Source organism: Euprymna scolopes, chromosome 18 (assembly GCF_053919585.1).
Source record: "Euprymna scolopes isolate OS-2025 chromosome 18, ASM5391958v1, whole genome shotgun sequence".
Lineage (NCBI taxonomy): Eukaryota > Metazoa > Mollusca > Cephalopoda > Sepiida > Sepiolidae > Euprymna > Euprymna scolopes.
Window position 1 is genome coordinate 98,700,235 of NC_136499.1, and position 15,414 is coordinate 98,715,648.

At 35.9% G+C, this 15,414-nt stretch overlaps 1 long non-coding RNA gene across 1 annotated transcript; it reads left to right on the forward strand.

Annotated features, from left to right (window-relative positions):
- Positions 1 to 10,469: 10,469 nt before the first annotated feature.
- On the forward strand, positions 10,470 to 11,803 carry LOC145297705 (uncharacterized). Its single transcript, XR_013870312.1, has 2 exons — positions 10,470 to 11,191; positions 11,254 to 11,803. It is a non-coding gene; the product is annotated as an uncharacterized LOC145297705 (long non-coding RNA).
- Positions 11,804 to 15,414: the final 3,611 nt, after the last annotated feature.

The window sequence follows — 15,414 nt, forward strand, 5'->3', positions numbered from 1 at the left end:
TCCATTTGGATGGATTAATTAGACATTCCTAATATAGGGAAAAGAGGAGGGGAGCTTCGTGTTATTTGATAGGAAGATAATCATTAATTAGAAAGAACCATTTCTTGCTTGCCACTTGTCTGCGTAGCAGAAACCAAAAAAAAAAAAAAAAAAAGCCAGACAATCTTGACTAGAAGCGAAACCGCTTTGAGCCAGTTTTATAACATCAATTTTGAGCCCTAGTTGGAATGTTCCTCTCTAGTGACAGAGAATGCAAATTGTTCAGTGATCAAGCGACAGATCTTCAGTGATGCACTGCTATCATTGCCGATTTTAGGTACTTTAATAACATATCACCTTTAACAGCTACCCCAAATTGAAACCTGATGGTCCACGTCACCACCTTACTAACTCTGTGCCGTACATTTTGACATTGCAATAATATTATTTGGCAAATAAAAAATAAAAAAATTAACCTTAACCTTATAATTTAACTTCTACTAGAAAAATGTATCTTTCTTGCGTAATTTAACCTTACATGGGTAATTTTGTTTTAAACACACCCACGGTCAAATATTGTTACAATGTAGTGCTGTGACATCATATCGGAAGAACTGAAGCAATCTTATTGCCCACCCCCTCTCTCTCTTTCTCTCTCTCTCTCTCTCTCTCTCTCTCTCTATATATATATATATATATATATATATATATATATATATATATATATATATATATATATATATATATATATATATATCAAGCTTGTCTTGAAACGGATGTTTTCTCTGAATTCAGAAAAAGGATTCTGAATCATATAATTTGTTTGTGTGGCATTTACAACAACCAGTCGAGTCTGGCCACATACGGATTAAAAAAAGAGATGGCTGACTAAAAGCAGATAAGACAACAATGCAATACTATTAGATTAAATTAATTTTTAAGTACACGTATCTTCTTGTTTTTATTCCACCATGCATATATAGAGTTAATAATGGGTTTTATTTATATCATTATATTATTAAAACTGATTCTACAGATGTTGGCTATGAATCTCGGTGGGAAAACTCCTACATAATTGGGCCTTACAAAAACACTTAAGGCTGATCCTGACGTTATACAGAGAAGGAATGCTTTATAAAACTAGGAGAAGGGGTTTAAAGATGAGATTACAAAAAAAAAAAAAAAAAAAAAAAAAAACAAAGTGAAAAGTAGTGGCTAAAAATATGTTTCCTAAGTTTTGTATTGGTTTAAAAAAAACAATGGAGGGGGAGGGGGCTTTTTTTTTCCACCCTTGAAAAATCCTTTAAAAGTACCACTAACGTTTACAATTCCAGGAAACAAGTAGTTTCCAAGATGTGAAGAACTGCATCCACTTTATGGCCACCTTCTGTGGTGGGATGGGTGGGCGCTGTCGGTTTACAAAAACATATTTTTATGTTTTTCGTTCTTTTTTTTGTTGTTGTTGGAGAGGGGTATTCAATTGTAGAACTTGTATAGTTTTTAACAGGTGCTTCTGCAGTTTAATTAACCATTTTTTCCGTAAATAACACGGCGACATTAACCTTTTAGTATTTCACAAAAATTGTTTACATTGCCACGTTGATTTATTATCAATATATAAGAGTAAAAAAAACATATTTTTTCTAATTGATTTGAAACTCTAATCCTACCATTCAAAGAAGAGAGTGTGAAACACTTTGCAATTATTAGGGCACATTCATTTTTTTCTTTTTTACAAGGAAGGTACCACTTATCAAGGGCTGAAGGCCACTCGAGGATAAGGTTTAATGAATGTAAGGTGGTAGTGGAAAGGTTGGAACAATGAAATTGTCATCCTAGAAAAGACGATTTCCATTTCCGTTTGATGAAAACCGGTTTTCATTTTTTTGTTGCAGACCAAAAATGGAAGGTGTACGCTATGGATATTTTTCTTTGTAGTGGTTATGTTATTATTGCTAGGAAAATCATTTTAAATGAGAATAGCTTAAAATTTAGCACTTATTTTTTTAACACCTTCATAAAAAAAAGGAACTCTGAGCCAAGTTAAATCATTGCAAACATATATATATATTTATTTATTTATTAATTCAAAAACTATACATACATATTCCAAAGATGAACCAGACGTTTCATTGTATTGGAACAACCTTCTGTGGCTGACTAAAATCCGATACAAATCATCAGCGTCAGATGGAAGGAGGAAAACGAATGAGGTAAAAGCAAACATTTGTTTTTTTCCCATTTGTTTTCCCTCTTCCATCTGACGCATTCTGACACCCTACATATATATATATATATATATATATATATATATATATATATATATATATATATATATATATATATATATATATATATACACACACACACACAGATACTCAAATAAAGTACAATTTATCTTTTCTTTTGAAAGATAGTTTTTTCAAAGTAAGTTCTTCATTTTCAAAAACTTTGGTAATAATGATGCTTTTTAAAGTACTCCCTTTCTGTAACATCGTGCATATGAGCACGTGGGAAAGTATCAGCAGCAGCAAAGGATGGCTGACTCGCGAAGAGATTAGCAGCAGCAGTAGTCGAAAAAGCAGATATGCAAATTAGAAAGTGTGTGCGACAAGAAGGAAAAAAGGAGAGACAAATACACCACATGCTCAGAGCAGAAACAAAGTAGGCATTGAAGAGAATGGACATGTGAAGTCAAAGATGAGAATGGGCTGGCTGGGCCCAGCATATGATCGGGAGGAAGAGAAACGCTACCAGGCTAAAATGGATAAGTGGTTGCCGAAAGTAACGGAAATAAACACTTGTGTAAAAAAAAAAGAAAAAAATTGCTGACTCAGATTTTGGTTTATTTTCCAGTTATATTTGTTTGTTCCTGCAACAAGTGCAACGGCCACATTACATATATTTATTTTGGACACCATGACTAGGCATTTTTACATAAATAGGTCAATATGAGGAAAAACAAAAAAAACATTACCACGGATAATGCAGTTGCAAAAGAGGAGTGAAAAACAAAACAAAAACAAAATAAATGCAGTCTCAAATCATGACTTAAAAACAAAACCGCCCAAGAGTAGAAATCTTAGAAAAAAAGAAAAGGATATTCCACTAGTCAGTGAGTTACTTGTTCACTTTTTGTTTTTCTTGTCTGGTGACTTTCAAGTTTTCTTCTGTCCTGTCAGTCATATTTTCTTGTTTTGTGGGGACTGTGGTTATCAATATTCTAGTCTTACATGTCGATTAAACATCACTATGAGTGATATTGTTTCATACTCATTTTAACATAGCAAATCGCTTGTTTTGTTTTAGAGAGAAATTTGGAATAAACCATTTTAACTTGAACATATTTTTACAAGTTTGTGTTTGGACTGTTTAAGTGGTATCTGCAGTTTTATTGTTATGAATTACTAAAGTTTTAAAATTTGAAAAATCTTGCCTGGAGGTTTTGCAAGACTGGAATAAATGTTTAAACAATTACTTTAAAAAGTAAATACTAAAAAAATAAAATAAATTTGACTTTATTTCTATAAAGAATAGTAATTTTGTTCTAAGTTTATGGGTCGTTTATAATTGACTATTAATCCTGCCATTGTGAAAAATGATTATTAAATATGAAGATATTATATTTTTTTACTTCTACTTTTTTTTTTTTAATAAGAAACCGAAAAAAAAAAGACACACTCATTTTTAGCATGGGCTTGTTTCATTTTTGAGTTTTTCCATTGTGTCTGGTGTTTTTGTTTGTAGCCATTTTGCTACATGGATTCAGATAAATACGCAACACGGAAATATTAAAATGTTAAGTAGTTTTAATTTTGAAAACTTGAAGGAAATTATTGTTTGTAATTGAAACTCTTTATGACAATATGGCACAGCAGTTTGCATGGCTGCAATGGTAGAAAGATAAATGCCTACTAAATATTTGGGGTGCTCACAGTCCTCAGTTATAGAGACGGATAATGTAAATAGCAACAAATTTTTTCTGTAGACAGTCCAAAAATTGTCAACAGAATTCGGACAGAGGATCAAATTTCCAGGGTATGCATGTAACCTAGCCATCAGAAGTTAGTGACTGGACTTTGGTAGGTTGATTTATGAACTAAGAGACCGAGTAGGGAGAGTAGGAAAAGGCGACTGCCACAGTGGATGAGGGAGTACGAAATGTGATCTACAGGTCAGGGGGGCATGGAGTGTCTAAAATAAGAGAGAGTGGGGGTGGGGGAAACAAAGAAAACTTAGCACTTAAATGTCCTCGCGTGTGTGCATCATATGGGGGTCGGGCTTAGAATGGAAAAGTAGTTTTTATAACACATGGTCTTGCAAAGTCACACAAAGTCACACTGCATGCATGCTAATGAGGGGTATCCAGGCTGTATAAAAGCAGCTTGTGTTGAGAAGGTAGAGAAAAAGCACTATGAGAATCAGTAAATATTATTGTTGCTCGTCACCTTGTTGGTTTGGTCAGGTTTTGACACACATGCTTGTTGGACTACTGCTACGATTTTTTGTTGAATTTTTCTAAGGTATTTCAGCATATTATATGTATTCTGACAATCGTTTAAATGCCAGGCATCAGGTGATCAGTGACAACCGCATGGACATTCATCTGGTTCTCCTCAATTTCAAATGTAAAGGTCCTTCTCCCCAAACATTTCACTCATGACCCATTGAATGCCACTACTTAACTCTTCCCTTGCCATCCTCTGACTAAGCTTGTGTGCATCATAGTAGTGATAAAGCCAGTGTTGATCACGATTTCTCACCCTTCCACCACGATTGGGCATCTGCTGCGAGCGTGCCATCATTCCAGAATCAAAGCAGCCGCTGGAACTTGCCCCTTCCCCCGCTAGTTACCTGGACTTGCGCAGTTCACTGCTAGGTGAGCATTCTGGTTACACCTGTAGCATACCGTCCTTTCTGTCTCTCTGCAGGTGTGGGCCCCTACATTCGAAACCTGCAAGTCTTGTCTGGCTTCTGCTTGCATCTTTCCAAGCCATTGCTGCTGTTGCTATGAACCCAGAGGGTTGGGTGCTTGCTAGTATTTTTGCAGTTTGGAGCAGCTTGTTTACCTCCGGGACTTGCTGCTTTACGGATTCTTAAAATATTAGTAGTATAAAATATACTTACAGCAAGCTACATACATAAAATGTCTGTGTTTCACTCTTAGAATAATTCTTCAGGCTAATAGCTCAAGAAAAAAAATCAATGGCACTTGTGCCCTAATAAAACGGAATCACTTTTTTAGTTTTCAATTGGGACATGGGAAGAGTGCATAACAGGGGCAGATAAATTTCAGGACCGAATCCAAAATAAATGCATGTTTCTTTTTTGTTGAGTTTTAAAAATAAATATAAGGAACTTATATTAACACAAAATATATTTTTAGTAAAACAAAATAAACATTTTTTTTAAATTTTAAATAAAACATTAACATAAAGTTTTTGTAACACGTTTCTGGGAGAGCTATATATATATATGAAAAACTCTATTTTGTGTTATTATAAGTTTCTTATATTTATTAAAAAAAATTCTCAACAACAACAAAACGTATACATGAATAAAAAAAAAACATGCATTTATTTTGAATTTAGTGACCAAAGATGAAAGTAAAAAGACTTACATAAATATATATTAGTGGAATCTGTGTTCTAGTGTTGCGCAGGAAAATTTACAAAAATAATCAGACTGCTTTCCCACTGTTATACTGAATTATAAAATATGAAGATTAAAAAAAAAATGCAACAAACTTGTATGATGTACTTTTGATGGAAAAAAATATAGTTGAAAAAAAAATTACGGAAATTCATCCAGTAGTTTTATTTTTAGAAAATAAATTCAACTTTGAGCCATATGTTGAATATTGTTGCTATGACTATGATATTCAGGGGAGATAATTCCTATATTTCACGTTTTTCCTCATCTATCATGATTTTCATAATAATGGCGATAATGGCAACAATATTCAGTGTCGATATGTATTTTTAAAAACAAAATGACTGGGTAAATTTCCATAAGGTTTTGTGTCCCATATTTATTTTCTCTCAAAAGTAAGTACATCATACAGGTTTGTAGCTATTTTGTTCTAGTAAACACTGGAGGTTGTTTTATAATGTTTCTGCCATGCATTAGATATATATACATTCGTTTGTCCTTCATGTCTATTATATAATGAATAATAAATGTTCAAGGCTCGACTCTTGAGGCACTCCTGCATTAATATCATGTTGTTTAGCTGTATGCTCATCAAGGACAATCTGGATTTTTCTCTTTTCTAACAATGATTTAATTATATTTAGCATTCATCCAGTAATACCATATGATTTCCTTTTCATAAAAAGACCTTTATGCCATACCTTGCAAAAGAATTTGGATATATCAAGAGTTACTACCCTATTTTCCCCTGTCTTATCCAATGCATGGTGTATACAGTTAGAGATGATTGTTAAAATATCTGCTGTACAATGGGCTTGTCTAAATCTCGAAGTTGAGTTCGCAAGCAGGGGGGGTAGAGATAACAGGGACTATTAAACTTGGGGATGAAGTATGAGTGAAGCCTCCAGGTGCGTGATGTACCACACAGTGGACCAGAATACGAACAACAGCCATTTTCTTTCTAGGCCACTGTGTCTACATATTAACTGCTGTCTAAAGTAAGAGAGAGGGTGCTCTGGGGAAAACAGACTCTGCCACAGTGTTTGCCTGGCCAATGATGAAAGGGGCAGCGGAGATGCTAGTGAAGCCCAGGCTAGGGATGCTCGCTGAACTGACGCAGAAGTTTTCCTTGAAGCTGCGTGTAACAATAGTGGTTTCTGTTAGTCAGTGAGAAGATTAGCTTTTAGGAGGTGATGGACGAGCACTTGATTGATCAATGATCCGACCGTCAACACGATTGTCAAGTCTTCGAATCAATATGCTAATTGGCAGATGTGGGTAGTGAGTTAACGATGTTTTGACATCGTCCGATATATATATATATATATATATATGAAAATGTCAGCCTATTTGATTTGACAAAAGTGAAGGAATCTAAAAATGCCATTTTAGAAATTTTCCGGCATTAACAAAATCAGTAATTGCAATTGCAGAGAAAATAATGGGAATATCAGAAGAAAATGGAAGCAGAAGAGCTGGAACAAATGAAAATATCTGATGAAATATTTCTTCATGCCTAACAGGAACAGAAAAATCTATCGATTGATAGTTAAAATTTGTAGCAGTCATCGTTAAAATGTTTTTGACTCCTAATGGGGTATGACTCTAATCCAAATTATCTGCTAATTAATCTATCGTTGGGAGGTGGGGAAGCTGAATTATTTCTTTGTTTTTTCATAGTAGTGATGGGACAATTCCAATATTTTCCCGGTTCAAATACAATTATTGATTCTGATTCTAAAATTGTCTAAAAATGTAGAATTTAATTTTGAGTAGGGGGCGGGGATTTTAGTGGAGGGTTCTCGTCTACTTTTAAATGTAGATATATTTTTATTCTTTTTTTTTTCACAAAACTTCTTAATGGTTTCCCCCTATGTACTACTAGCCTATGTGCCCGGCGTTGCCCAGGTGTTTGGAGGTGTCTGTTGAGCAAAAGAAAAAAAAAATGTGGTAATGGGCAGGCAAGCAGGCTTGAATACGTACTGTAAAGGAGGAAAAGAATGTGAAAAAAAACATGTGACGTCTTTGCCATTGCATCCATCACCAAGCCAGAGTGGCGAAGGTTTGAATTAAGGCTAGTCAATCGAAAAGAGAAGATGACTTTTGAAAATATCAGCGAAAAAAGCGACTCCAAGAAAAGTGCCCAGTTGAGGGTGAAGGAATTAATGTTTTTAACCAATTTTCCAATATTTGTCGTCCAAAGGGTCAAGCTTCAAAACGATACCAATCTTGTGAAAATCCGTCGCCTCTGTCGAAAGTTTTAGGCAGACATACAAACATACATACATACATACATACATACATTTAAACAGACACGTGAGATTTATATTATAGATCTCCAAGATTTTGATAACACTTTTTGTAAAATTTTCATCTATTTTTTTCACTTGTGCCATATTTTCTATTTATCCATTTGTGGCATTTATACATGGGCTATATATACTAGACCATTTTTTTGGTGTCATTTTTACTTCATTTTTTGATGATTTATAGATTTTAGTTTTACAGGTAGTTTAAAATTAATATTTATTATTTCATCATTAGGATCAGTAATAAAATTAAGTTTAAAAAATTTAAAAGAATCGTTTTTTAAATCGAGAATTTGGCAAACATTTTTCTAATTCTGATACCCTCAAATGTTCTGACTTTCCTTATTCCCGATTCCGATTAATTGATTAATCATTATAATAGTAAATAGTAATCGTTAATCCATAGTCAGTGTCTATTGCGACCTACACATATTGACATATGCTTATCCAAGTACACTTCCTCTTTCTCTAATCTATCTATATATCTATAAAAGTAAACATGTTTGTGTGTCTGTGTGTGTGTCTGTGTACATTTTCCTTCGCAATAACTCCATCAATTTTTAGTCTACAGACTCGAAATTTGATATATAGGGTACTGAGATTTGGGAAAATCTATATGATCGGTTTTCGACCAGAAATTTGGCTGTTAAGGGGTCAAAGTTCAATGATTTGACCTTTAAGATCTCTACCAAACTCCTCCGCCAATTTTGGGTCTGAACACTTGAAATTTTAGATATAGGTTCCTTGTACATGGATCTAACTTAATAAATCGACTTGAGCCCAAAACAATAAATTTTAAGGGGTCATAATAGGGGTCAAAGTTTTTAAAAATTGTCCGTTTTGTTTTTGTTTTTTTTTTGCTCAGCATACACCGCCAAACACCCGGGCAACGGCGGGCTGAAATGCTAGTATATCTATAAAAGTGAAAGTGTCTGTGTGTGTGTCTGTGTACATTTCCCTACGCAATAACTCTGTCAATTTTTAGTCTACAGACTCGAAATTTGATATACAGGGTACTGAGATTTGGGAAAATCTATGTCATCGGTTTTTGGCCAGAAATTTGGCGATTAAGGGGTCAAAGTTCAATGATTTGACCTTTGAGAACTCTACCAAACTCCTCCGACAATTTTGGGTCTATGCACTTGAAATTTTAGATATAGATTCCTTGGACATGGATCTAACTTAATAACTTGATTTGAGCCCAAAGCTATAAATTTTAAGGGGTCATAATAGGGGTCAAAATCTTAAAAAATTGACCTCTGCGGTCTCTTCCAAATTACTCAGACAATTTCTGGTCTAAATATTTGAAATTTTACATAAAGGGTATTCAGAGATAGGGCAAGCTTTTTCATCAGTTTGGGTCGAAAATTTTTAGTTACCAATATATAAATGTATGTATGTATGTCTGTTTGCATGTCTGCCTTAAACTTTCAATAGAGGCGACGGATTTTACCAAGATCAGTATCGTTTTAAAGTTCAACCTTTCATACGACAAATATCGAAAAATTGGTTAAAAACATTAATATCTTCCCCTTCAACTAGGCACTTTTCTACAGGGGGGGTCACTTTTTCCGCCGATATTTTTTAAAGTTATCCTCTCCTTTAGATTGTCTAGCCTTAATTTTAAAAAATGTTGCTTCCGGTTTGGCGGTGGTCGTAACAGCATAAACGTTAAGTTTTACCTCGTTCTTTTCCTTCTTTGTGGTACGGGTTTGAGCCTGCCTTCCTACTACCACTTTTTTTTTTTTTTTTGCTCAACATACACATCCAAACACCCGGGCAACGCCGGGCTGAAATGCTAGTATATATATAAAAGTGAACGTGTCTGTGTGTGTGTGTGTGTGTGTGTGTGTGTGTGTGTGTGTGTGTGTGTGTGTGTGTGTGTGTGTATATTTCCATACGCAATAACTCTGTCAATTTTTAGTCTACAGACTCGAAATTTGATATACAGGGTACTGAGATTTGGGAAAATCTTTGTAATCGATTTTAGGCCAGAAATTTGGCTGTTAAGGGGTCAAAGTTCAATGATTTGACCTTTAAGAACTCTACCAAACTCCTCCGCCAATTTTGGGTCTAAACACTTGAAATTTTAGATATAGGTTCCTTGTACATGGATCTAACTTAATAAATCGACTTGAGCCCAAAACAATAAAATTTAAGGGGTCATAATAGGGGTCAAAGTTTTAAAAAATTGTCCGTTTTGTTTTTGTTTTTTTTGCTCAACATATACCTCCAAACACCTGGGCAACGCCGGGATGAAATGCTAGTTTGTTTATATATTTGCTTACGTCAATGGATATCTTTGTTAAACAAATTTCATTTTATCGTTCTACCTTTATTTTGTAAGCAAAGGAAATATATCAGAATACAAAAGTTGATCTTAACCAACTCATGACAGCCTTTGCACTATTGTCATTTTTAAGGTGTGAAATGACTATTTATGATTATACTGGTTTTCATTTAGTTTCACACGTGAGTTTAGGCGATTTTATTCCTGTTACATGTGACAATCACAAGTGTCAGAAAAAAAAAAAAAAATAGTCAGTGACGTGTCTAACATTTTTTCAAATTTCAATGCATTCAAACAGTAGAAATATTTTTAAACCAATTGCACGTGTACGTGTATACCAGAAGAGAGAACTTGAATTCATACTGTAGAGAACTTTAATACCTACTGGAAAGAACGTGAACACCTCCTGGAGAGAAGTTGAATGCCTACTGAAAAGAATTTGAATGCCTACTGGAGAGAACTTGAATACCTACTAGATACTGTTCTCGAGCGTCTAAGGTCTCTCTGTACAGGGGTTTGTCAGGGCAGTCTGGAATGAGGATACTTTTCATTAGAAGTAAACCCTGACCAAATATTCAAAATTACATTCGAAACCCAAACAATATCTAACCCACATTACCTTTTGTGAGGAACTAGTCTGGGTGACTGGAATTGCCCTAGTATTTGGAGGTGTGTTGAGCAGAAAAAAAAAGTGGTTGTAGGCAGACAGGCTCGAACCCGTGAATGTGGAGAGAGGTGTTTAAAAAAAAAATGGTAGTAGCGTGGGGAGGAAATCAAAACAACAGTAGGCAGTCAGGGTGAAGAGAGGTGTTAAAAAAACGGTTAGGGTTAGGGTTAGCCAGGGTGAAGAGAGGTGTTAAAAAAAACGGTTAGGGTTAGAGTTAGGATTAGCCAGGGTGAAGAGAGGTGTTAAAAAAAAAACGGTTAGGGTTAGGGTTAGGATTAGCCAGGATGAAGAGAGGTGTTAAAAAAAAAAACGGTTAGGGTTAGGGTTAGGGTTAGGATTAGCCAGGGTGAAGAGAGGTGTTAAAAAAAACGGTTAGGGTTAGGATTAGCCAGGGTGAAGAGAGGTGTTAAAAAAAACGGTTAGGGTTAGGGTAAGGATTAGCCAGGGTGAAGAGAGGAGTTAAAAAAACGGTTAGGGTTAGGATTAGCCAGGGTGAAGAGAGGTGTTAAAAAAAACGGTTAGGGTTAGGGTTAGGATTAGCCAGGGTGAAGAGAGGTGTTAAAAAAAAACGGTTAGGGTTAGGGTTAGGATTAGCCAGGGTGAAGAGAGGTGTTAAAAAAAACGGTTAGGGTTAGGGTTAGGATTAGCCAGGGTGAAGAGAGGTGTTAAAAAAAAACGGTTAGGGTTAGGATTAGCCAGGGTGAAGAGAGGTGTTAAAAAAAAACGGTTAGGGTTAGGGTTAGGATTAGCCAGGGTGAAGAGAGGTGTTAAAAAAAAACGGTTAGGGTTAGGATTAGCCAGGGTGAAGAGAGGTGTTAAAAAAAAACGGTTAGGGTTAGGGTTAGGATTAGCCAGGGTGAAGAGAGGTGTTAAAAAAAAACGGTTAGGGTTAGGATTAGCGAGGGTGAAGAGAGGTGTTAAAAAAGTGGTAGTAGGCAGGCAGGCTCGAACCCATGACTGACGCAAAGGTGGAAAAGAAAGTAAATGAAAATTTGACGTCTTAGGCGATATCTCCATTACGCAACCAGAAGTCAAAAGCATTGAAATTAACCAGAAGTCAATCCAACAGTGACGATGACTTGCTAAAATGTTAGCGAAAAAAATTAACCCCTCCTTATACAAAACGACCAAGTTTAGGGTGAAGGAATTAATGCTTTTGGCCAATTTTTCAATATTTGTCGCCCAAGACGTCGAACTTTAAAATGATACTGATCTTGTCAGGATCCATCGCCTCTGTTGAAAATTTTTGCGAGACATACAAACATTGTGACATAATCCTTAAATTGGATTATGTATTTAAATGAAAATTTAAAAAATTTAATTGTAGGCCGACGAGAAGTATATCGTTTTTTTCGAGGCAAAATGAACATAGAAGAAAAAGAGCGAGTATAGAAGAAAGACAAGGAGTATAGGAGAAAGAGAGGGAGCATAGAAAAAAGAAAGAGGTGAGAAAGACGTTCAACGGGTGAATCAGCAAGCTAGGTAACCAGGCCACTCACTCAGCAACACGATTTCTAACCCCTGTTAGTTACTAAACAACAAAGAAAGAAAAGAGACGGGTAAGAAATGTATAGAGAAGAGAGAGAGAGAGAGAGAGAGAGAGAGAGAGAGAGAGAGAGAGAGAGAGAGGGGGGGGGGAATGGAAAAAAGAGATCTTTTTGGTAGAGGACTCTCCGCTGTACTGCTGACTGCCAAGTCGGGTGCACATGGAAAATTTCCACTCCACCATGACAGAGAAGCAGGAAACGAACCAGCGTCGTCGAAACATAGACTGTCAACTCTATGAACATGAGGGACATGACACTTCAAAAATAACCGAAACATTGGATGAATACTACATAGGAATACTGCATGTTACGAACTGTCGTCCAAAGCAAATAAAAACTTCATGTAGAAAAGAAACAAAAAAAATAAATAAAAACTGTAGGTTGTCTTTTTGAATCTCTCTCTCTCTCTCTCTCTCTCTCTCTCTCTCTCTCTCTCTCTCTCTCTCTCTCTCTCTCTCATATATTAAGTCAATGAGTTCATTTTGCCATTTTGTTTGGACTGACGTATTTTTTTTGTATTGATATATTTCTCGTCAGCATTTTCAGACAGTAGGTAAAGATACCCCTTCCACACCCTTGTAATTGTTTTGTTTTATTTTTACTTAATCTCCTTCCCTCCCTACCATAGTTTTAAAATTTTTTATAATAAAATTAACTTTGGAATATTATCACTGTTGTCTGTGTTCGTTGTATCTCACATTTTTGTCATATTCAGTCCTCGTGTCTCTGTTTGTTTCTTTATAACCGTTGTCACAATGTCACATGTCACATGTGCGATAAATATTGTTTGTTTCTCATAAATTCCTCTTTACCCCCCCCCCTTGGTAATGTGTTACAAAGATAAACACATTTTGATTCTCGTAATCTTCCTTTCATGTCCCTACATAATACCCCCTCTTTATCGCATGTATAACAACATACATACATGATGATTGCAACGTCTTGTCAGACGAGTGCCACTCCCTCAGACACTTAAAGTCCATAAGCCCAAAAATTACTTCTTTTTTTTTTTTTTTAGTCCTACTGGTGAATTCACACGCTCAAGCAGGCATGACACTGAAGACGGTCATTAAGATCAATTATTACATGTGTCCAGCATTTCAAGCCTCTATGCGCCACAACTTTTCCATCGCCACAGAACTATTTTTATAGACAAATGCCTGAGGGAGTATCTATACACAGATGATGTTACAGAGTCTTAGCTTTGTATGACAGCTAAGTCTCTCTCTCTGGTCAAAATGTTGAGATCCAGCAACAAGCAAGAGCAAGATAGCCAGCAACAAATTAAACTGCAGACCAGCTTAATGCGGGTACTGGTCTCCTGCTTTATGGTTTTTTTAAATCAGAGATTTGCTTCTAGAAAGGTTGCCTTCACCACAGCTTACGAGAGTCCTCTCCACCCCAACACACACATACATACATACATACATACATACATACATACATACATACATACATACATACATACATACATACATACATTTAAACAGATAAGTGAGATTTATATTATAGATGGTGCAACTTCTCTAAGTGATGTTACCTTAAGTATATACTCCACCAGACTAGATAAATTCTTGTCCTGGAATCCAGTAAGACCAAGAGACCACAAGGAATGTATATTATAACATATTTAAATATCCAATTGGGGAGAAGAAAATTATGTTATTAACTTCTTTGCTAACTTAGTGCTTGAATGGTAAAGGAGAATTTTACTGGAATATTCTAATATCTATGTATCTCATATAGAGATCAAGTGTTAGACCTTAGGAAGAGGCCCCCTTGATTTCCACCGATGAAACAGTTTTCTCTGTTTCTGTTCCAACCACTGGATTTCAACACAGACAGGACCTCATACTCTGTAATTTGACCTTCATAGCTAGCCGCTTTTGCCAAATAGCTGTCAAACCCCTTGACCCGGAGTCTGAACAGTCACGTGAAGTGATCCACGAAATGCTTCTGAAACTCAGCACAGATCCTCCCCCCCCGCTTCAACACTACAGACTGCCCTTCTGGGGTTTCGACTTTCAGAATGTATTGATCTGAATGACGACAGACTACTAACCTACCTCTGGCTAATTCTTTATCCTTCTTTTTCTCAAATCCATCCTTATCACTTCCTCCCAGGTTCTCTTTGGCCTTCTCCTAACCCTTCTTCAACTGTTCTTTATCTATTAACCTTCATCCATTTCAATGTCTTTTTTTCTGCATGCATCTCCATAGACCGTCCTCTGTCTTCATCAGATCATTTCTCCACATGCATCACATAATTCCACACTCCGCAAATCAAGCTTTGTGTCATGCTGAGGGCATTCAAATATGGTTTGCTTACCTCTCCAGTTCCTGCTCTGACTCCAGTGGTCCTTACTCTAACTCCTGCCAGTGGTTCTTGTACCAGCAGCTCCAGCTCATTTCTGCAACCAATGCTGCAGTTCCTCTTCTTTGTTCTAGCAACCCTTGTTCCTCTTGATTAAACTCCTCCTGTTATCCACCTTTCAAGTTTTCCACATTCCTGTCTGTCCAACCTCTACAACTGTCCAGGTATCTCATTTCCTGTCTTTCCAACCTTACTGCTTCCAGGGACATTATCTATTGCATTATGCCAGTTCTTCTGCATTATCCTCTCTTGCATTTATAGTGAAATAAATATGTTTCTCTTACAATTGTTAATCTGGGTTGTCTTCTCTTCGTTAGTTCTTGCCTGTATCTACTTTCTTAGTTGTAAGACAGGTCACCCCCCCCCCAATAACTGGAGTTGTGGTGCTGCCCAAATGTTGCACAGGCGCTGCACAAGTGTCCAGCTAAAACTTCCACAGGTGACCAGACACTGCAACAATTTCATTTGATAATTCTATATGAAATTTTTTTTAAAATACTTAATTCTGTCAAAATTAAATTTTTTTATGGATATAATCTAATTTTGTCTGTTTGTCTTTTGACAACTGCTGCTGATGGTATATATTTTCTTTATAC